General features: G+C 45.4%; 2 long non-coding RNA genes across 2 annotated transcripts in view; one reads left to right on the top strand and one right to left on the bottom strand.

Moving 5' to 3' along the window:
• LOC134957873 (uncharacterized) overlaps positions 1–2,545 on the bottom strand; it is a 47,360-nt gene extending 44,815 nt beyond the window's left edge. The window contains exon 1 of the long non-coding RNA XR_010186774.1: positions 1,125–2,545. This is a non-coding gene — a long non-coding RNA (uncharacterized LOC134957873). The remainder of the gene's footprint in view (positions 1–1,124) is intronic.
• Positions 2,546–3,091: 546 nt separating this feature from the next.
• LOC134957874 (uncharacterized) lies at positions 3,092–23,575 on the top strand. Its single transcript, XR_010186775.1, has 4 exons — positions 3,092–3,239; positions 20,125–20,499; positions 22,965–23,073; positions 23,162–23,575. It is a non-coding gene; the product is annotated as an uncharacterized LOC134957874 (long non-coding RNA).
• The last annotated feature ends 862 nt before the right edge of the window (positions 23,576–24,437 follow it).

Consider the following 24,437-nt stretch of genomic DNA (forward strand, 5'->3'; position numbering starts at 1 on the left):
CAAGACGCAGTGATGCTTACACACATAACGCCCCTTGTATCAGTGCCGCTTACACACGTAACACCCCCTGTACCAGTGACACTTACACACATAACGCCCCCTGTACCAGTGACACTTACACACATAACGCCCCCTGTACCAGTGACACTTACACACATAACACCCCCTGTACCAGTGACGCTTACACACGCAACGCCCCCTGTACCAGTGCCGCTTACACACGTAACGCCCCTGTACCAGTGATGCTTACACACGTAACACCCCCTGTACCAGTGATGCTTACACACATAACGCCCCCTGTACCAGTGACGCTTACACATGCAGCACCCCCTGTACCAGTGACGCTTACACACGTAACACCCCCTGTACCAGTGACGCTTGCACACGTAACGCCCCCTGTACCAGTGCTGCTTACACACGAAACGCCCCCGTACCAGTGACACTTGCACACGTAACACCCCCTGTACCAGTGATGCTATACAAGACACAGTGATGCTTACACACATAACGCCCCCTGTACCAGTGACGCTTACACACGTAACGCCCCTTGTACCAGTGCCGCTTACACACGTAACGCCCCTGTACCAGTGATGCTTACACACGTAACGCCCCTGTACCAGTGATGCTTACACACGTAACACCCCCTGTACCAGTGACGCTTACACACATAACGCCCCCTGTACCAGTGACGCTTACACATGCAGCACCCCCTGTACCAGTGACGCTTACACACGTAACACCCCCTGTACCAGTGACGCTTGCACACGTAACGCCCCCCTGTACCAGTGACGCTTACACACGCAACTCCCCCTGTACCAGTGACGCTTACACACGCAACGTCCCCGTACCAGTGACACTTGCACACGTAACGCCCCCCTGTACCAGTGACGCTTATACAAGACGCGACGCCCCCTGAAGCGGTGATGCTTACACACATTATGCTGCACACATATACCACACATACACATACAACACGTACATACTGTACATACATTACACACAGTCACACATACATACACAGATACTGTAGACACACACACACACACACACACACACACACACACACACACACACACACACACACTGCATACATATACACTCACACACACTTTCCAGCCACTTACATAAAGAAGCCTGGTAACTCGTCCTCTTGTGTTGCAACTGCAGCCTGGTCCCGTGTAGCTCTGCCCCTTTATCCCCGTGTAGCTCTGCCCCTTATCCCTGTGTAGCTCCGCCCCCTTTAGACCTGGCCAGCACACTGCGGTGAGTCTGTAACAGGGGAGGGGGAGAAGATGCTTCATGATGCCGGGCCGCTGCCTGTCAGAGTGTGACAGGCGCAGCAGCCAGCAGCAGCAGGGGAACTCAGCACTGGAATGCAGAGCAGGGAGAGCGCCTCTCCCCCCTGGCGCCTACCTGCACTGCATCCCTTTGCTGAGCGGTAAGCGCCGGGCCTGCCAAGAGGAGTAGCGTTCTGTTCTTTTCTTCAAATTTGCATCACATATGCAGCAAAACACAACTCAGAGTGTAGTGTACTAGATACGCTGAGATGCGACTATATCTGCACAGGACTTTGTTTTACACATGTAGAAAGTCGCAGATGAAGCACAATGGAAATTAAGAAAGAGCTGCATCAACTCTATCATAAAGTAGCACTTTGTATAGAGCAGGGTTGCCTACCCTCCCGCATTCCGCGGGAGGCTCCCGTTTTTTACCTGACCCTCCCGCTGCCCCGCTAAACCTCCGGTTCCTCCCGGTTTTTCAATGCTTTCCGCCGAAAATGCGGTCTGCGCATGCGCGATCCGGAATGACAGGGGGTGGGGCCTCAACCGCGACGTCATGAAGTGGATCCTCTCATATTCCCACCCGCAGTAGTAGCTCATTTCAATAACAACATGCAGCCAATATAATGACGCCGTCCGTGCAGGCCACGCCCCCAGCAGATTGCAGTTTTGTGAGTGGTTGAATGCTGGGGGGGTGAGGCCTGCACGGACGACGTAACGATAAGGGCGGCACCCATTTAAATGAGCCACAGACGAGGACGGGACGGGTATGTGCTGTGGGGAGCAGAGGCCGGCTTTTAAATCAAAAACATCCCCTCATGAGGTTGCGCTGCGGATCCCGTGAAAGCGGGCGAAAATGACAGTCAATTAGGGTCCGGGAGCAGAAGCCTGTATTTAAATAAACGACACCCACTCATGACGTCATTGTGCTGGCCCCGCCCCTTGCCATTCAGGACTCGCACATGCGCAGAGTGCATTTTTGTGAGTCCTGAATGCTGGGGGGGTGAGGCCTGCATGGCGATGTCACGATAAGGGCGGCACCCATTTAAATGAGCCACAGAGGAGGACGGGACGGGTATGTGCTGTGGGGAGCAGAGGCCGGCTTTTAAATCAAAAACATCCCCTCATGAGGTCGCGCTGCGGATCCCGTGAAAGCGGGCGAAAATGACAGTCAATTAGGGCTCGGGAGCAGAAGCCTGTATTTAAATAAACGACACCCACTCATGATGTCATGGTGCTGGCCCCGCCCCTTGTCATTCAGGACTCGCACATGCGCAGATTGCAATTATGCGAGTTCTGAATGCTGAATGAGTCACTTATACCGGCCACTGCAGGTTTCTGGGTGGAATGGATGTTGCTGGTGACCGCATAAGGTAAAAAATCGACGGTCACTAGCATCAGAGCCTGAGGCAGGAGCAGAGTGGTGGTCTCTCGCTCACCCCTCTAGTAGTATATACTATTGCAATTAAAAGTTTATTAATTAATTTAAACTGCAACTGCCACTGCAGGACACACCCCTGATTTGAAATAGATACGCCCATAGGTGGAGCTAGACACGCCCCTTGGGTGGACATGGCACGCCCACTCAGTGGCGTGCCACACATTTGCTAACATCTACAATCTCCCTGAAACTACTTTTCAAAAGTAGGCAAGTATGGTATAGAGTAGAGATGAGTGCAGAGGCGGAACTCCGGGAGACAACGGAGTCTTTTGCCGCCGGGCTCCAGGAGTGTAGGGGCACTTCCTCCATTGTCCCCCAGCGCTGCGCACACATCAACATGCAGCCCGAATCCCAACACTCACTATCTCACTCAGCACGGCTGTCAGAAACTATCCCCGTGGTCCCTCGCTGTGCGTGCAGTGAGAGCAGAAAGTGAAAGTAAACTCTCTCTCAGTCTCTGCACTTCTGTTTCTCTTATCTCCACAGTGTTGTCTGCAGCCCAGCACTCTCACACAGTGGTGAGTTAACCCTTCAAAACATTTGACATTGTCAAAAGTAATTGCTTATATATAATTCTGCTGCAAGGGTGTCCCTCCAATGTATATTTACAGTGTTTTTTTTTATTTTTATTTGCCAGGGTTATGTGTGTGCATATAATATATACATGTGTGTGTGTAGAGGGGTGTCGGGTGTGTGTGTGTGTGTGTGTGTGTGTGCGTGTGTATTTATGTATGTATTGTATTGGGGTGGAGGGGGCACCAACACTTATCTTGCCTCCGGGGGCGACTGGGACAAATTTACGCCACTGGATGAGTGGGTTCAGTTCTCGGAGAGCCATACTCACCCGAACATTGGGATCCGAGCAGAGTCTGGCTCAGGACTTCCCACCTTACTCGGATCCCAAAGCATACTTGCCTACTTTTGAAAAGTAGTTTCAGGGAGATTGTAGATGTTAGCAAATGTGTGGCACGCCACTGAGTGGGCGTGCCATGTCCACCCAAGGGGCGTGTCTAGCTCCACCTATGGGCGTATCTATTTCAAATCAGGGGTGTGTCCTGCAGTGGCAGTTGCAGTTTAAATTAATTAATAAACTTTTAATTGCAATAGTATATACTACTAGAGGGGTGAGCGAGAGACCACCACTCTGCTCCTGCCTCAGGCTCTGATGCTAGTGACCGTCGATTTTTTACCTTATGCGGTCACCAGCAACATCCATTCCACCCAGAAACCTGCAGTGGCCGGTATAAGTGACTCATTCAGCATTCAGAACTCGCATAATTGCAATCTGCGCATGTGCGAGTCCTGAATGACAAGGGGCGGGGCCAGCACCATGACATCATGAGTGGGTGTCGTTTATTTAAATACAGGCTTCTGCTCCCGAGCCCTAATTGACTGTCATTTTCGCCCGCTTTCACGGGATCCGCAGCGCGACCTCATGAGGGGATGTTTTTGATTTAAAAGCCGGCCTCTGCTCCCCACAGCACATACCCGTCCCGTCCTCCTCTGTGGCTCATTTAAATGGGTGCCGCCCTTATCGTGACATCGCCGTGCAGGCCTCACCCCCCCAGCATTCAGGACTCACAAAAATGCACTCTGCGCATGTGCGAGTCCTGAATGGCAAGGGGCGGGGCCAGCACAATGACGTCATGAGTGGGTGTCGTTTATTTAAATACAGGCTTCTGCTCCCGGACCCTAATTGACTGTCATTTTCGCCCGCTTTCACGGGATCCGCAGCGCAACCTCATGAGGGGATGTTTTTGATTTAAAAGCCGGCCTCTGCTCCCCACAGCACATACCCGTCCCGTCCTCGTCTGTGGCTCATTTAAATGGGTGCCGCCCTTATCGTTACGTCGTCCGTGCAGGCCTCACCCCCCCAGCATTCAACCACTCACAAAACTGCAATCTGCTGGGGGCGTGGCCTGCACGGACGGCGTCATTATATTGGCTGCATGTTGTTATTGAAATGAGCTACTACTGCGGGTGGGAATATGAGAGGATCCACTTCATGACGTCGCGGTTGAGGCCCCACCCCCTGTCATTCCGGATCGCGCATGCGCAGACCGCATTTTCGGCGGAAAGCATTGAAAAACCGGGAGGAACCGGAGGTTTAGCGGGGCAGCGGGAGGGTCAGGTAAAAAACGGGAGCCTCCCGCGGAATGCGGGAGGGTAGGCAACCCTGTCCCAAAGCGATGCCAAACGTCATCTTCCCGCTGTCGGATTCTCGCGGGTTTTAGATTCTATATAAATCCCCGGTGATCAGCGCCATCTTCAGCTGTGGAGAGTGTACTGGACGGACGTGTCCGGCTCAGTACTGTGTTGTCTAGCATGGGGCGGGTGCTCTCTCTCTTTGCTGTATCTGAAAGGGGTGCTCTCTCTCTCTGCTGCATCTGAAAGGGGTGCTCTCTCTGCTGTATCTGAAAAAGGGGTGCTCCCTCTGTCTACTGTATCTGAAAGGGGTGCTCTCTCTGCTGTATCTGAAAAGTAGTGATCTCTCTGCGGTATCTGAAAGGGGTGCTCTCTCTGCTGTATCTGAAAGAGAGTGCTCTCTCTGTCTGCTGTATCTGAAAGAGGTGCTCTTTCTGTCTGCAGTATCTGAAAGGGGTGCTCTTTCTGTCTGCAGTATCTGAAAGGGGTGCTCTCTCTGTCTGCTGTATCTGCAAAAAAGGGGTGCTCTCCCTGTCTGCTGTATCTGAAAGGGGTGCTATCCATGTCTGCTGTATCTGAAAGGGATGCTCTTTCTGATGTATCTGAAAGGGGTGCTCTGTCTGAAAGGGGTGCTCTGTCTGTCTGCTGTATCTGAAAGGGGGGCTCTCTCTGTCTGTTGTATCTGAAAAAAGGGGTGCTGTCCTTGCCTGCTGTATCTGAAAGGGATGCTCTCCATGTCTACTCTATCTGAAAGGGGTGCTCTCTCTCTCTCTGCTGTATCTGAAAGTGGTGCTCTCTCTATCTGCTATATCTGAAAAAGGGGTACCCTCTCTCTGTCTGCTGTATCTGACAGGGGTGTTCTCTCTGTCTTCTGTATCTGAAAACGGGGTGCTCCCTCTGTCTGCTGTATCTGAAAGGGGTGTTCTCTCTGTCTGCTGTATTTGAAAAAGGGGTGCTCTCTCTGTCTGCTGTATCTGAAAGGGGTGCTCTCTCTGTTGTATCTGAAAAAGGGGTCCTCTCTCTGCTGTATCTGAAAAAAGGGTGCTCTCTCTGCCTGCTGTATCTGAAAAAGGGGTGCTCTCTCTGCTGTATCTGAAAAAGGGGTGCTCTCTCCAGCTGCTGTATAAAAAAAAGGGGTGCTCTGTTTGCTGTACCTGAAATGGGTGATCTGTCCATCCATCCAGGGGCTCCACCCAAGTGTAAAATTAAAATAATAAAAGTTAAAAAACAAAAAGCCTAAAATTATAATTATAAAAAAAAATATTTTTTTTGTTTGTGCTGTACTCCAGTATACTATACAATTTTTATTTTATCTTCATAAGTACTGTGATAATACTATTTCTGACTCATTTGTGTAACACTGTAACCGCCGGTATGTGATATAAAAAAATAATACATATTTTTTACTCATTTGTGCGACACTGTAACTGAAGTGTGATATAAAAAATAATAATACATATTGACTCATTTGTGCAACACTGTAACCACAGTGGGTGAAAATTAATATATATATTTTGATTTAAATTAATATTTGATGCTGTGTCATCCCAGTGTACATCCATGGACTGCATCCAGGGCAGTGGCGGAACTAGCGAGCGGTGGGCCCAGGTGTGACAAAATGCTTTGGGCCCCCCATCCCATCCAAGTCCACCCCCTCACCCCTGGAGAGGATCTGGTGAGGGGGACCTGCTCAGGGCCAGAGAAATGGATACCTAGCAACAGTGCCGTAACTAGACATTTTAGCACTGTGTGCAAGAAACGGCATCGGAGCCCCACCCCAGCATGTAAAACAGGGGCAGTGCACGCCGTAGGCGCGCGCAAAAATTCATAGTGGCGTGGCTTCGTGGGGAAGGGGTGTGGCCGCAAAATAATACCAATTCATAAAACGGTGCACAGTAGTCTCCATTATTCAAATTACGCCGCACAGTAGCACCACTACACCAGGTAGAGACCCTTTTACACCTTACGGTGGACGAATTCCTCTTTTTACACATTACGGCAGACAGCGTCCCCCTTTTTACACATTACGGCAGACAGCGTCCCCCTTTTTACACATAACGGCAGACAGCGTGCCCTTTTTACACATAGCGGCAGACAGCGTGCACTTTTTACACATAACGGCAGACAGCGTGCCCTTTTTACACATAACGCCAGACAGCGTGCCCTTGTTACACATTACGGAAGACAGCATCCCCCTTTTTACACATTACGTCAGGCAGATTCCCCCTTTTTACACATTGCGGCAAGCAGATTCCCCCTTTTTACACATTGCGGCAAGCAGATTCCCCATTTTTACACATTGCGGCAGGCAGATTCCCCCTTTTTACACATTGCGGCAGGCAGATTCCCCCTTTTTACACATTGCGGCAGACAATCCCCCTTTTTGTAGATAGAAAGAAAGAAAGAAAGAAAGAAAGAAAGAAAGAAAGAAAGAAAGAAAGAAAGAAAGAAAATTATACTTACCCTTTCCGCTGGCTCAGGCTCCTCGGTGCAGCTTCTGGTCACGATTCCCAGGCAGGAGAGGAGGAGGAGGGAGCCGCAGCAGCGCTGTGTTATTGGTGGAGGCGCTGCTGCTGCCGCCCCTCTGCTTTACTATAGGCTGTTCTCGGAAGACAGCCTACAGTGAAGCAGAGGGACAGCAGCAGCAGCGCCTCAACCAGTAACACAGCGCTGCTGTGGCTCCCTCCTCCACCTCCCTCCTCCTCCTTCTCCCCCGTACCGCTTCTCCTCTCCTCTCCTGTCCGGGCGGCTGTGTGCTGTGGGCAGCGGTTGCCCGCAGCACACAGCGGTATGTAATGAGTCAGTTTGACTCATTACATGCTTTGGGCCCCTGGACAGTGGCGAGCCCCAGTGCAACACACCGGTTGCACTGGCGGTAGTTCCGCCTCTGCACAGCACACAGCGGCATGTAATGAGTCAGTTTGACTCATTACATGCTTTGGGCCCCTGGACAGTGGCGGGCCCCAGTGCAACGCACTGGTTGCACTGGCGGTAGTTCCGCCTCTGATTCAGGGACTGCAGCTGCTTTGTCCATCTAGGGGTGTTCTGTCAGTCCACCCAAAATAAAATATATCTTTCTTTATATATATTTTGTGCTGTATCCTTCCAGTATACATCCAGACGTGCTTGTCCATTTCAGGATGCTGTGTCCATAGCTCAAATTTATATGTTATAACTTATTGTCCTATTTTCATAATACTTCTTATCACAACATTGTGAATAATTCAAATTAATATTATTACAGGTTGAGTATCCCTTATCCAAAATGCTTGGGACCAGAGGTATTTTGGATATCGGATTTTTCCGTATTTTGGAATAATTGCATACCATAATGAGATATCATGGTGATGGGACCTAAATCTAAGCACAGAATGCATTTATGTTTCATATACACCTTATACACACAGCCTGAAGGTCATTTAATACAATATTTTTTAATAACTTTGTGTAGTAAACAAAGTCTGTGTACAGTGAGCCACCAGAAAACAAATGTTTCACTATCTCACTCTCACTCAAAAAAGTCCGTATTTCGGAATATTCCGTATTTTGGAATATTTGGATATGGGATACTCAACTTGTAATAAGAAATATAAATGAATTCAATTTAAATTAAATTAATATAACTAACCTTCTGCATGTGAAAGATATCTTTGTGGAACAGAAAAATTGAATCCTAATTTTAAAATTATTTTTTATCGGGTGATTAGTGAACCTTCTCCATGTCAAAGATATCTTTGAGGCACAGTAGAACTTGATCCTAATTTTAAAATAATTTTAATATGATTACAGCATTTAAAAATATATTGTTAACAGCCACGTGTTTGCTGCCCACTGCTGTCGCTTAGCTTAGTCATCCAGCTACCGTATATACTCGAGTATAAATCGACTTTTTCAGCACTTTTTTTTGTGCTGAAAAATCCACTTCGGCTTATACTCGAGTTAGTATTTAGGAGGGACACGGAGGGCACAGCGCGTGGCTCTCCTGTGTCCCTCCTGCATCTCCGGCGGCAGTGGCGTGTGTGTGTTAAAGGAAGTGCACGAACCGGCACTTCCTTTAACACACAAATGCCGCTGATGCAGGAGGGACACAGGAGAGCCGCGCTCTGTGCCCTCCGTGTTCCTCCTTCAGAAGACAGTGCGGGAGCGACGGAGGGTAAGTAACTGGCCATAGGCGTGTGCAAAAACTGACAGGCGGGTGCCGCTCCGGACTCCCCCCCCCCCCCCCCTCCACGACATTATAGTGTTCTCTCACCTCCCCTGTCCTGGAAATAGACTGCTTACCTGGGCGGCCCAAAGTCTGCTCACCTGGGCGGCCCAGCTAAGCAGTCTATATCCAGGACAGGGGAGGTGACAGAACACTATTATGCCATGGAGGGGGGGGGGAGTCCGGAGCGGCACCCGCCTGTCAGTGTCTGCGCACGCCTATGTAACTGGCACTGTGGGGCATATCTGGCACATCTGGCACTGTGGGGCATATCTGGCAGCATGAGGGCATATCTGGCACATCTGGCACTGTGGGGCATATCTGGCAGCATGAGGGCATATCTGGCACATCTGGCACTGTGGGGCTTAGCTGGCACATCTGCCATTGTGGGGCATATCTGGCAGCATGAGGGCATATCTGGCACTGTGGGGCATATCTGGCACATCTGGCACTGTGGGGCATCTCTGGAAGCATGAGGGCATATCTGGCACTCTGGGGCATATCTGGCACATCTGCCATTGTGGGGCATATCTGGCAGCATGAGGGCATATCTGGCGCTGTGGGGCATATCTGGCACATCTGGCACTGTGGGGCATATCTGGCAGCATGAGGGCATATCTGGCACATCTGGCATTGTGGGGCATATCTGGCAGCATGAGGGCACATCTGGCAGCATAAGGGCATATCTGGCACTGTGGGGGCATATCTGGCAGTATGAGGGCATATCTTGCACTATGAGGGCTGTGTACGGCTAGAGCTGCATTTCCCACCCTAGGCTTATACTCGAGTCAATAAGTTTTCCCAGGTTTTTGTGGTAAAATTAGGTGCCTCGGCTTATATTCGGGTCGACTTATACTCGAGTATATATGGTACTTTGGTGCAACCTTTTGGCCTAAACTGGATAAACACAATATTGTGAACTGTGAGGTGTTCAGAATAGACTGGAAATGTTATTGAGATTAATAATACTGTAGTAACAAAAGCAACCCCAAATTCTGTTATTTTAGCTGTTTGTATGATTATTAAAAAACAAAATTTCAGAACCAAAACCAAAACCGAAACCCACAAAGGTGGTTTTGGCAAAACCAATACGGAGCCAAAACACGAAGGAGATCCAGATCCAAAACACAAAACCCGAAAAACAGCCTGGCGCACACCCCTAGTATACAGATTCAGACTCATTCACACACAGAAGTGCTGCATATCAGATGTACAAGTGTTGCATATCAAATGTACGACTGTTGCATATCAAATTGATCAATGCAATTTAGCAAAGCAGTTTTGTCACATCCAGTTGTTTTAGACATATGTATAAGATGCACATTTCAAGAAGAAAAGACGCTTGGTACAGCCAAGACGCCCAGGAGCTAGAGCGCTAACAGAGGTGACTAAAGTCACAGTGTATGAGGACACATCAGCAGTTATTAAATGGTCAAATAGTACTGTATATCTGTTTCAGTGTTCTATAATAAGGACTCACAGCACTATGTTACTGTATACACAGAGAGATAGCACGGCTTCTTTATAGTAGTAATGATTACAAATCTATGTAAGAATATAGAGTTATTTTCTATTCTCCCATGCTAACATACATGTGTGTCGTCGATTATTTTAAGCATCAAATAATCCTGATTTTGCCAAATCTCTTTACTGCACGAGGTTCGAGAGATTACAGTTTAGGAGTCTGTAAGTATTCTTTGCAGAGAAACAGAAATCTATACTTTATTGGTTCACACTTGATTGCTGCTGTAATTGCGAGAACACATACATCAGTAGGTGATATTTATGAGTTGTGTTTAATTTCAGGATGCAACATCTCGTTCAGAATGATTTAGTAGAGAGGATTTTAAATAGCAAGTGTGGAGCACTTAATTTTAAGCTAAAAGGCAATTCGTAGAAAACTTTTTTTTTAATTAAAATGCTACGTGAATCAATTTACTTGGGCAACAGGTGTTATGGTGAAATACATGGAAATGCTAATTATTTATTAGATTGTTTTTTTCCCCTCTAAATTTATGGTGCTCGAAAGGCATTTTATTCACATTAATAATATGTAACATGCAGTCCATGAAAAGAAATAAAGGACTGCGTGATGCATTATTCAATATATATTACGCCAAAATATGTCTTCCCCTCTTCTTGGCTGCTGTCACTTTATAGACACCTATCTGCATAAGTTGTCACCTGTAATGGTGATATTCAGTGGTGTAAGTTTGTCCCAGTTGCCCGGAGGCAAGGAAAATATTGGTGCACCCCTTTATATATATATATATATATATATATATATGTATACACACACATTTGCTCCTGCATAGCAAGTCTGCAGATTCTAACTATATGAAGCTACTACAAAACCATTGCAACTAGGCGGAACTATGTAGGGGTCCAGCCACACACTACATAGATCTGCTCAATCACTCACAATGCTGATTATTTCTCTGACAATTCATTTGCAAGTGTCATACCCAGGATTAGCACCCACAACCTATTACACTGGAAGCATGCACCTTACTGATGGAGTTATCTGCTCTTGCATAGGAAGTATGAGAATTCTAACTATATGAAGTTACTTGTAATTGTCAGAGAAATCTTCATATAGTTAGTATTCTCATGTTCCTTTATAGGAGCAAATAGCTTCATCAGTAAGGTATCTGCTTCCAGTGTATCTATAATAAAGAGGGTGTGTTTTGTAAGGTGCAGTGACTAATGGGGAAGTCGGCTGTGGAAGGGATACCGGCTGCTGTCAATTAACTTAATTGATTAATGTCGCTGAACACATGGAGGTGCCCCCCTTCAAAGCAGGAGCCCGGCGGCAGCTGACTCCGTTGCCTCCCAGAGTTCTGCCTCTGGTGATATTGATGTACACAATTCATGTAGCAGTTGATATGTTATATGTGATGAATGGTACACTTAAAGGTTAAAATTCCATTGCTGACTACTTTTTTATGTATTGTGATTGCATAATGGATGTTGTCAAAGTCAAAAATATTACATACACACAACATACAAACTCCAAACAGAGTGGCCTCTGTTTGTGCACGTTACTGCCGTGCGCATACACGCACGGCAGTAACACGGGAATTCACTAAGCACCAATCTCGGCAGTGTTTGGACTATTCGTAATGGTTTTATTTTCAAAGTTCAGAAATACGAATGAATAGACCATCGGTCAAACGCAGCTATTATTTCATACAACACAGGTATTCACTATTCATTCGTATTTGGGTGTTAGTCTCCGAGTGCTCAATTGCGGTCGTATTTTTTTGCGATTCGCTAAAAAAAGCGGCAAAAAAATAGACCTGCTTTTTTCAGCCGTGTTTACATGTGTTGCAACTCAAGAATCAATCACACCTGAATACGGATGCCTATAAAAGGATGATAGGCCCAATTCAATCCACCTCCACTCAGAAATGGCATCAGGACTGTGGACCAGTGATATTTTGTGTGCTGTGGGATTCCTCAGACTCAGACATCAGCCTGTAAGTAACCAGGGCCAACAAACTGAACATGGTCAGCAGGTTGTACAGGTTCCGCGGAGGCTGCGCAGGCCTCGTTTTTTTAGGGGGTGTTTAAACTTGAACGCATTGTCCGGTGATACGTAGAGATGAGCGGGTTCGGTTCCTCGGAATCCGAACCCGCCCGAACTTCAGTTTTTTTTACACGGGTCCGAGCGACTCGGATCTTCCCGCCTTGCTCGGTTAACCCGAGCGCGCCCGAACGTCATCATCACGCTGTTGGATTCTCGCGAGGCTCGGATTCTATCGCGAGACTCGGATTCTATATAAGGAGCCGCGCGTCGCCGCCATTTTCACACGTGCATTGAGATTCATAGGGAGAGGACGTGGCTGGCGTCCTCTCCGTTTATAGAGATTCGAGAAGAGAGTGAGACAGAGAGAGACACAGTAGTAATTTTGGGGAGCATTAGGAGGAGTACTACTACTACTAGTACTTGCTGAAGTGATAGAGATAGTGTGACTGTATTATCTGACTTGTGGGGGAGACACTGACAGTGGGGAGCAGTTAGAGTCTGAGAGCAGGACTCAGGACTCAAGAGTACATATAACGTACAGTGCACACTTTTGCTGCCAGAGTGCCACACTGCCATTGTTTGTGACCACACTGACCACCAGTATAATATATATTGTGATTGTCTGCTTAGGACTCAGGAGTACTACTTGCAAGTTGCTGATAGTGTGACCAGTGACCTGACCACCAGTTTAATAATCACCACCAGTTTATGAGTTTAATATATATATATATATATATATATATATATAATTGTATATAATATATATATAATATTGTATACCACCTAGCACCTACCCGTGTTTTTTTTTTTTTTTCTTTCTTCTTTATACATACTACTATAGTAGCTTACTGTAGCAGTCTGCGGTGCTGCTGAGCTGACAGTGTCCAGCAGGTCCGTCATCAGTCATTACATAATAAATATATATACCTGTCCGGCTGCAGTACTAGTGATATTATATATATATATATATATATATATATTGATTTCATCTCATTATCATCCAGTCTATATTATCAGCAGACACAGTACGTTAGTCCACGGCTGTAGCTACCTCTGTGTCGGCAGTCCATCCATAATTGTATACCACCTACCCGTGGTTTTTTTTTTCTTTCTTCTTTATACATACTACTATAGTAGCTTACTGTAGCAGTCTGCGGTGCTGCTGTGCTGACAGTGTCCAGCAGGTCCGTCATCAGTCATTACATAATAAATATATATACCTGTCCGGCTGCAGTACTAGTGATATTATATATACATATATATTGATTTCATCTCATTATCATCCAGTCTATATTATCAGCAGACACAGTACGTTAGTCCACGGCTGTAGCTACCTCTGTGTCGGCACTCGGCAGTCCATCCATAATTGTATACCACCTACCCGTGGTTTTTTTCTTTTCTTTCTTCTTTATACATACTACTATAGTAGCTTACTGTAGCAGTCTGCGGTGCTGCTGAGCTGACAGTGTCCAGCAGGTCCGTCATCAGTCATTACATAATAAATATATATACCTGTCCGGCTGCAGTACTAGTGATATTATATATACATATATATTGATTTCATCTCATTATCATCCAGTCTATATTATCAGCAGACACAGTACGTTAGTCCACGGCTGTAGCTACCTCTGTGTCGGCACTCGGCAGTCCATCCATAATTGTATACCACCTACCCGTGGTTTTTTTTTCTTCTTTCTTCTTTATACATACTACTATAGTAGCTTACTGTAGCAGTCTGCGGTGCTGCTGAGCTGACAGTGTCCAGCAGGTCCGTCATCAGTCATTACATAATAAATATATATACCTGTCCGGCTGCAGTACTAGTGATATTATATATACATATATATTGATTTCATCTCATTATCATCCAGTCTATATTATCAGCAGACACAGTACGTTAGTCCACGGCTGTAGCTACCTCTGTGTCGGCACTCGGCAGTCCATCCATAATTGTATACCACCTACCCGTGGTTTTTTTTTCTTTCTTCTTTATACATACTACTATAGTAGCTTACTGTAGCAGTCTGCGGTGCTGCTGAGCTGACAGTGTCCAGCAGGTCCGTCATCAGTCATTACATAATAAATATATATACCTGTCCGGCTGCAGTACTAGTGATATTATATATACATATATATTGATTTCATCTCATTATCATCCAGTCTATATTAGCAGCAGACACAGTACGGTAGTCCACGGCTGTAGCTACCTCTGTGTCGGCACTCGGCAGTCCATCCATAAGTATACTAGTATCCATCCATCTCCATTGTTTACCTGAGGTGCCTTTTAGTTGTGCCTATTAAAATATGGAGAACAAAAATGTTGAGGTTCCAAAATTAGGGAAAGATCAAGATCCACTTCCACCTCGTGCTGAAGCTGCTGCCACTAGTCATGGCCGAGACGATGAAATGCCAGCAACGTCGTCTGCCAAGGCCGATGCCCAATGTCATAGTACGGAGCATGTAAAATCCAAAACACCAAATATCGGTAAAAAAAGGACTCCAAAACCTAAAATAAAATTGTCGGAGGAGAAGCGTAAACTTGCCAATATGCCATTTACCACACGGAGTGGCAAGGAACGGCTGAGGCCCTGGCCTATGTTCATGGCTAGTGGTTCAGCTTCACATGAGGATGGAAGCACTCAGCCTCTCGCTAGAAAAATTAAAAGACTCAAGATGGCAAAAGCAGTAGCACCGCAAAGAACTGTGCGTTCTTCGAAATCCCAAATCCACAAGGAGAGTCCGACTCCAATTGTGTCGGTTGCGATGCCTGACCTTCCCAACACTGGACGTGAAGAGCATGCGCCTTCCACCATTTGCACGCCCCCTGCAAGTGCTGGAAGGAGCACCCGCAGTCCAGTTCCTGATAGTCAGATTGAAGATGTCAGTGTTGAAGTACACCAGGATGAGGAGGATATGGGTGTTGCTGGCGCTGGGGAGGAAATTGACCAGGAGGATTCTGATGGTGAGGTGGTTTGTTTAAGTCAGGCACCCGGGGAGACACCTGTTGTCCGTGGGAGGAATATGGCCATTGACATGCCTGGTGAAAATACCAAAAAAATCAGCTCTTCGGTGTGGAAGTATTTCAACAGAAATGCGGACAACAGGTGTCAAGCCGTGTGTTGCCTTTGTCAAGCTGTAATAAGTAGGGGTAAGGACGTTAACCACCTCGGAACATCCTCCCTTATACGTCACCTGCAGCGCATTCATAATAAGTCAGTGACAAGTTCAAAAACTTTGGGTGACAGCGGAAGCAGTCCACTGACCAGTAAATCCCTTCCTCTTGTAACCAAGCTCACGCAAACCACCCCACCAACTCCCTCAGTGTCAATTTCCTCCTTCCCCAGGAATGCCAATAGTCCTGCATGCCATGTCACTGGCAATTCTGACGAGTCCTCTCCTGCCTGGGACTCCTCCGATGCATCCTTGAGTGTAATGCCTACTGCTGCTGGCGCTGCTGTTGTTGCTGCTGGTAGTCGATCGTCATCCCAGAGGGGAAGTCGTAAGCCCACTTGTACTACTTCCAGTAAGCAATTGACTGTCCAACAGTCCTTTGCGAGGAAGATGAAATATCACAGCAGTCATCCTGCTGCAAAGCGGATAACTGAGGCCTTGACAACTATGTTGGTGTTAGACGTGCGTCCGGTATCCGCCGTTAGTTCACAGGGAACTAGACAATTTCTTGAGGTAGTGTGCCCCCGTTACCAAATACCATCTAGGTTCCACTTCTCTAGGCAGGCGATACCGAGAATGTACACGGACATCAGAAAAAGACTCACCAGTGTCCTAAAAAATGCAGTTGTACCCAATGTCCACTTAACCACGGACATGTGGACAAGTGGAGCATGGCAGGGTCAGGACTATATGACTGTGACAGCCCACTGGGTAGATGTATGGACTCCCGCCGCAAAAACAGCAGCGGCGGCACCAGTAGCAGCATCTCGCAAACGCCAACTCTTTCCTAGGCAGGCTACGCTTTGTATCACCGCTTTCCAGAATACGCACACAGCTGAAAACCTCTTACGGCAACTGAGGAAGATCATCGCGGAATGGCTTACCCCAATTGGACTCTCCTGTGGATTTGTGGCATCGGACAACGCCAGCAATATTGTGTGTGCATTAAATCTGGGCAAATTCCAGCACGTCCCATGTTTTGCACATACCTTGAATTTGGTGGTGCAGAATTTTTTAAAAAACGACAGGGGTGTGCAAGAGATGCTGTCGGTGCCAGAAGAATTGCGGGACACTTTCGGCGTACAGGCACCACGTATAGAAGACTGGAGCACCACCAAAAACAACTGAACCTGCCCTGCCATCATCTGAAGCAAGAAGTGGTAACGAGGTGGAATTCAACCCTCTATATGCTTCAGAGGTTGGAGGAGCAGCAAAAGGCCATTCAAGCCTATACAATTCAGCACGATATAGGAGGTGGAATGCACCTGTCTCAAGCGCAGTGGAGAATGATTTCAACATTGTGCAAGGTTCTGATGCCCTTTGAACTTGCCACACGTGAAGTCAGTTCAGACACTGCCAGCCTGAGTCAGGTCATTCCCCTCATCAGGCTTTTGCAGAAGAAGCTGGAGACATTGAAGGAGGAGCTAACACGGAGCGATTCCGCTAGGCATGTGGGACTTGTGGATGGAGCCCTTAATTCGCTTAACAAGGATTCACGGGTGGTCAATCTGTTGAAATCAGAGCACTACATTTTGGCCACCATGCTCGATCCTAGATTTAAAGCCTACCTTGGATCTCTCTTTCCGGCAGACACAAGTCTGCTGGGGTTCAAAGACCTGCTGGTGAGAAAATTGTCAAGTCAAGCGGAACGCGACCTGTCAACATCTCCTCCTTCACATTCTCCCGCAACTGGGGGTGCGAGGAAAAGGCTCAGAATTCCGAGCCCACCCGCTGGCGGTGATGCAGGGCAGTCTGGAGCGACTGCTGATGCTGACATCTGGTCCGGACTGAAGGACCTGACAACGATTACGGACATGTCGTCTACTGTCACTGCATATGATTCTCTCACCATTGAAAGAATGGTGGAGGATTATATGAGTGACCGCATCCAAGTAGGCACGTCACACAGTCCGTACTTATACTGGCAGGAAAAAGAGGCAATTTGGAGGCCCTTGCACAAACTGGCTTTACTCTACCTAAGTTGCCCTCCCACAAGTGTGTACTCCGAAAGAGTGTTTAGTGCCGCCGCTCACCTTGTCAGCAATCGGCGTACGAGGTTACATCCAGAAAATGTGGAGAAGATGATGTTCATTAAAATGAATTATAATCAATTCCTCCGTGGAGACATTGACCAGCAGCAATTGCCTCCACAAAGTACACAGGGAGCTGAGATGGTGGATTCCAGTGGGGACGAATTGATAATCTGTGAGGAGGGGGATGTACACGGTGATATATCGGAGGATGATGATGAGGTGGACATCTTGCCTCTGTAGAGCCAGTTTGTGCAAGGAGAGATTAATTGCTTCTTTTTTGGTGGGGGTCCAAACCAACCAGTCATTTCAGTCACAGTCGTGTGGCAGACCCTGTCACTGAAATGATGGGTTGGTTAAAGTGTGCATGTCCTGTTTATACAACATAAGGGTGGGTGGGAGGGCCCAAGGACAATTCCATCTTGCACCTCTTTTTTCTTTAATTTTTCTTTGCGTCATGTGCTGTTTGGGGAGTATTTTTTGAAAGGGCCATCCTGCGTGACACTGCAGTGCCACTCCTAGATGGGCCCGGTGTTTGTGTCGGCCACTTGGGTCGCTTATCTTACTCACACAGCTACCTCATTGCGCCTCTTTTTTTCTTTGCGTCATGTGCTGTTTGGGGAGGGTTTTTTGGAAGGGCCATCCTGCGTGACACTGCAGTGCCACTCCTAGATGGGCCCGGTGTTTGTGTCGGCCACTAGGGTCGCTTATCTTACTCACACAGCTACCTCATTGCGCCTCTTTTTTTCTTTGCGTCATGTGCTGTTTGGGGAGGGTTTTTTGGAAGGGCCATCCTGCGTGACACTGCAGTGCCACTCCTAGATGGGCCAGGTGTTTGTGTCGGCCACTAGGGTCGCTTATCTTACTCACACAGCTACCTCATTGCGCCTCTTTTTTTCTTTGCGTCATGTGCTGTTTGGGGAGGGTTTTTTGGAAGGGCCATCCTGCGTGACACTGCAGTGCCACTCCTAGATGGGCCAGGTGTTTGTGTCGGCCACTAGGGTCACTTAGCTTAGTCATCCAGCGACCTCGGTGCAAATTTTAGGACTAAAAATAATATTGTGAGGTGTGAGGTATTCAGAATAGACTGAAAATGAGTGGAAATTATGGTTTTTGAGGTTAATAATACTTTGGGATCAAAATGACCCCCAAATTCTATGATTTAAGCTGTTTTTTAGTGTTTTTTGAAAAAAACACCCGAATCCAAAACACACCCGAATCCGACAAAAAAAATTCGGTGAGGTTTTGCCAAAAAGCGGTCGAACCCAAAACACGGCCGCAGAACCAAACCCAAAACCAAAACACAAAACCCGAAAAATTTCAAGTGCACATCTCTAGTGATACGGTCATACAGATGTTCCGTCTAAATCGTAATAACATTTTCCGTCTGTATGACCTTGTCAAACTGGGCCTAGACCCTGAGACAGCACGCTCTCGCTCTGTCTTAGGCCTGCACAAACTCCTGGCTGTGTTGCACTTTGTGGCTACTGGCAGCTTTCAGGCTGTGTCTGGGGATGTCATAGGAATCTCACAGCCCTCATTTTCGAGAATATTAACACAGGTGATGTATACCTAACTACCTCTTTTTTTTATTTTTTATTTCTCGGTGGCCAGTTCGGTCCTAAAATCTCATGTTTATTGTTCTTTCAAATATACACACAGGTGTTAGCTGTTTTGCAGCCCCACATCGATGCCTCAATCTGCTTCCCTACCCAGGAGTCTCAGTGGCATGTCGTCGGGGTAGATTTCTATGAGCTGGCTGGCATGCCCAATGTGCTTGGAGCCATAGATTGCACACACATTCAGCTGAGACCACCTAGGGGCAGGCAGCACATCTATACTAATCGACATCTAGAGCACTCCACAAATGTGCAGGTGGTTTGTGATGCAAATCTCAAAATAATGAGTGTTGTTGCTGGTTACCCTGGGGGCTGCCATGACTCCTTCATCCTCAATCAGTCATCCCTCTTTGATAAGTTTGAGGATGGACAAATGCCAGATGGATGGCTGCTGGGTATGTAATTTGATATGTGTAGGGCTGCGTATACTTTGTCCAAATACAGGGGCATATGTATTAACCTGTAGAAGGCATAAGGAAGTGTGAAACCAGTGATATGTGCAAGGTGATAAAGGCACCAGCCAATCAGCTCCTATATGTAAATGAACATTTAGGATCAGATTGTCCGCTGCCTTTATTACCTTGCACATATCACTGGTTTAACACTTCCTTATGCCTTCTACAGGTTAATACATCTGCCCCACAATGTGTTACTTATGTGTTGCTGTATCTTAACATGAATCACGTTACTATATCTGTCTTTTAGGTGATGGAGGATATGGCTGTTTCTCTTGGCTTCTAACTCCATTGTCCCGACCTGATACCCCTGCTGAACACAATTACAATCATGCACATAAGTCTACGCGGAATGTGATAGAAAGATGTTTTGGTGTGCTGAAATCTAGGTTTCGGTGTCTGGATAAGTCTGGTGGCCTTTTGTTGTATAGTCCCTCGAAGGTGACTCAAATTGTGTTCTGCTTTCTTCATAACATGTGTTTGCAACATCTGCCACATGTTGAGAAGGAGGAGGAGGATGAAGAAAGCAGCCAGCAAGCAGAAGAATTAGAAACATCTGGTGATACTTGGAGTACAGATGTAGGGAGGCAGGTTAGGCAAGAGCTCATCACTCGCTATTTCTAAGGTACGTTTGGTTTGCTTATTTCATTTGTTGTGTAATCATAAATAGATGTTGGCCAATTTTTAATTTAAACACCATTACTCAGAATGTGTCTGTCTCCTTGAGACATGCAAACATACCCTCGCTTTATACAAAACAAATGTCGCATGTGTATTGTGTTTATTTTAAAACTCAAAACAACAGATTATGAGTGGCATGCATTAAGTCTGGATAAGTGTTCGTAAACTTGCACTGCTAATTTATTACAAGCACACATAATCCATTTAGTCTTTTACTTTATGATTGTGTGTTACGTCCTAATGCACAGGTTTTCTAACTCGGCCCTCAGGACCCCACACAGTGCATGTTTTCCACGTAACCCAGTAAAAGCACAGGTGTATAAATTACTCACAGACACTTTTTAAAAGGTTCACAGGTGGAGCTAATTATGTCACTTGTGAATCTGTGATTAGACCTGCAAAACATGCACTGTGTGGGTTACTGAGGGCCGAGTTTGAGAACCTGTCTTCTAAATAAACACTCCTCAACATATAATATGTTAGCCTTGAGGAATACATGTGTCCCTATGTGTGATGCTCCATCGTATTTAAGGGCAACAAACTTACTATCTTAAAAAATTATTTATTTCGTAATGTTTGCTGCAGTAAACTTGCTGATTTGTCAGTAAATACACAGTTTGCCACATATATACATTATTATACGCATTATTAGTTTTTTGGTTAAAAATTACATATTTTTTTGGTTTTTGCATCATGTGTAACAACATTATTACTCATTTTTAACACACACAAACATGGCCCAACAATAATGACATTCAATTTGGCACTGAAATATCTGAATTCATTGACAACATATTAAAAGCTTTTTAGGCAACTAAATTGTATTAATCTTGTAATGTTGTACAGAGAAGAAATGTAAAAGAGTTAACAATCACATTGTAATTTGTATTGGCTGCAGGATAGGAGAATGATTGGAATCTAGAAAGAGTAATGATTAGAAAAAAATCAAGTGGGCTGGTTACTTCATGCTAAACATATGGTGGCTGCCTGTCAATGATTGTGTGTGCAGGATAGGAGAATGATTGGAATCTAGAAAGAGTAATGATTAGAAAAAAATCAAGTGGTCTGGTTACTTCCTGCTAACATGTATGTGCAGCTCTAACAACATTACCCTCTACAAAAAAAATCAAAGATGTTAAACAATAAATGTGCGTACACATTTCATGTTGTTGTTTGTATCACTTATAATTAATGATGTTGTATAAATTGTCAAGGAGCTAAGTGTTATATATATTTTGGCAAACATACAATTACTAACTATTTTGATTAACTTATCTGAAATGTATAAATTAATTTGTTGTTGTTATTTTTTTTTGGGTGCCTGCTTGTCCTGCCCTTTGCCTTTAGCAATGTCATATTGTCGTGCTCTGGTGGAGCGTCTTGTTGGTGATGAGACTGGCGTGATATTTGGAGTAGTCGTACCAGAACTGCTGCTTATTTGCTGTTGGTGCATGGATCTGAGTGTTTCATTCAGGTTAGTGAGGGTGGCATTGAGTTCACGTGTAGCAGCATTTTGATTGTCTACAATTCAGAATAAACTTTCATTTATCTTTTGATTGTTTTGAAAAATGTTCATATAACTTTGCTGTTGTCTTCCATTAATCTGTGCTGTTCTTCCATTATGCGCCGTAAGTTGGCGATGACCTGTGTAATGTCTGTACGCATGAGTTTCATGCTATTGCCAATTCTCGAGGTTTGTTAATTTTGTCTACTCATATTTCTGGTTATTCTTCTGAGGTGACATGGTAGGCTTGCAAACATTTGTGTCTGCCTACGCATGCAATCTTCATTAGTGGCCTGCTGTCTAGCCCAAATGGTCCAAAATACCTGATCAGGGCCTTGTGTTACTGGTGTTGTTGGGCTGTGTTGTGGTGGTGGTGTGCTTTGCTGTGGTGGTGTACTCACAGGTGCTGGGGGGCTGATTCCTTGGATTAATGGCTGCATTTCTAAGATTATTGTCTCATCCATGTCACTGTGTTGCTGTTGTTGCGGAGGGATGCTGTTTCCAGGACTAGAAGCTGAAATGTTGTAAAAATATCCGTTAGCTATCCATATGTTTGATAAATGAAAACAAATCACTACACATGGAACACATGTCATTCACTGTTGCTTTCAGATATTCTGCCTAGCAACATCATCACTGTGAACTGAAATACATACATATGCCTGTTTGTGGCAAATGTGTCTGGTTACTTCATTGTGAAAGCAAACACTTTAGTTTTATTGTAGATCAGACATACTCCACCATAAAAACACATTGTAATCCATAATGTGTTACCTTATAGCTTTTCTAAAACAAACATAGTAATGTTTTTATATGTATTTGGCAATGTGAGATCAAACACACATGCGCAAATTTGTTAAACCACCAAACTATTCTCAAAAAATAAACATGAGTTTCTGTTGCAGCTTCTTACACACAATGTGCTATTGTATGGCTCAAGTGGACATACATATCTTTACTGGATGTGGACAAGGCCATTTTGCTTGGATTCCATTTCATGTTTTACTTACTTTGGTAAGTATATAAGATTTTGATGTGCTTTGAGTTAATGCGGTTAAGAAAAAGTTTGATTATGGTCTGAAATTGTTTACATTTATTTCAGTTTGATACTCACAATCAAGATGAGGGGAGTGTGGTTGACGTCTTGGAGGTGTGTCCAAAATTTGGAGTGTGGGGACCGAACATACTGTGGATATTCTTCGTGGCGGTGTAGCCTGCTGTGGTTGGCCCTGGACATCAGACCTTGCTTTCTTTGCTGCCACAGGTTTTTTTGTGGTGGTGTCTTACAGAAGTCCCACTTATGCTGCTCCAGACTTCTTTTGATGGACCTATTATTGAAAGTGAAATTTTGTTATGGCCATTCCTTTACAAACATACCCTATACTACAATGGACACTTTACCTGCTTCCGCAGCATCATCATCATCATCAGATGTGATGGGAGTTACTGTAGGATGAGTAGTACAGCTTTTTTCTAACACTGTAAAAATATAATAAAAAAACATGGATTCATGCTACTGTTGATACATCCACCCATTATGTTTATAAACATTTATTCTTAAATAAATGCTTGCTTTATTTTTAACAAAAACATAAGGACCGGAAACCAAAAAACAACTACATAAAACAAGAAACATTGTCCAATAGCCATATGCACTATGGAAAGTGCAACACAGGAAAACATGTACAGGACACTGACATAGGACACAAGTAAAAATACATACACTAACAACCAAAAACACACACATCTTCATTTTGTAATGAAAGAAAAAATATTCCAGATGCAATATATAAATTGCTCTGTGATGTGGCACTCCAAACACACATAACCACTATATGAGCCAAACAAAAACAAAACACAAATTTAAAAATTACACTGCAGTGTTGTGTCAGGGTACAAATACAAACTCAAAATGAACAAACAAATAGTGAATTTATCAAACAATATTTTAGATTCAGTAATAATGACATTACACATGTAAGTGGTTCCCAAACCACTTTCCACTACTCCAGCCTCTAACATGACAACCACTGTTTTGGAAACATTGCACATGGAAAAACTAAATATAAAACATAGTCCAAATTCAATAATGAAAAATGTCCAAAAGGAAAACATTATTGCTGGACATTCCGCCCAGTCTTAGTAGTGGTGCGTGGCTGCGGAGCACTCTGACTGTCACTATCACTGTCAGTTGAGGCTGCTGCAGCAACCTCACCCACCTCCTCCACCTCACTAACCTCACTCACACTCACCTCCTCCACCTGACCGACCTCCTCCCCCTCACTCACACCCTCCACCTCACCCACCTGTGAGTCACACATAATTGTGTGTCTAAACACTTAACACTGAAAAATCAAAAGACAAAAAAACACTCCTCC

Source organism: Pseudophryne corroboree, chromosome 9 (genome assembly GCF_028390025.1).
Source record: "Pseudophryne corroboree isolate aPseCor3 chromosome 9, aPseCor3.hap2, whole genome shotgun sequence".
Taxonomy (NCBI): domain Eukaryota; kingdom Metazoa; phylum Chordata; class Amphibia; order Anura; family Myobatrachidae; genus Pseudophryne; species Pseudophryne corroboree.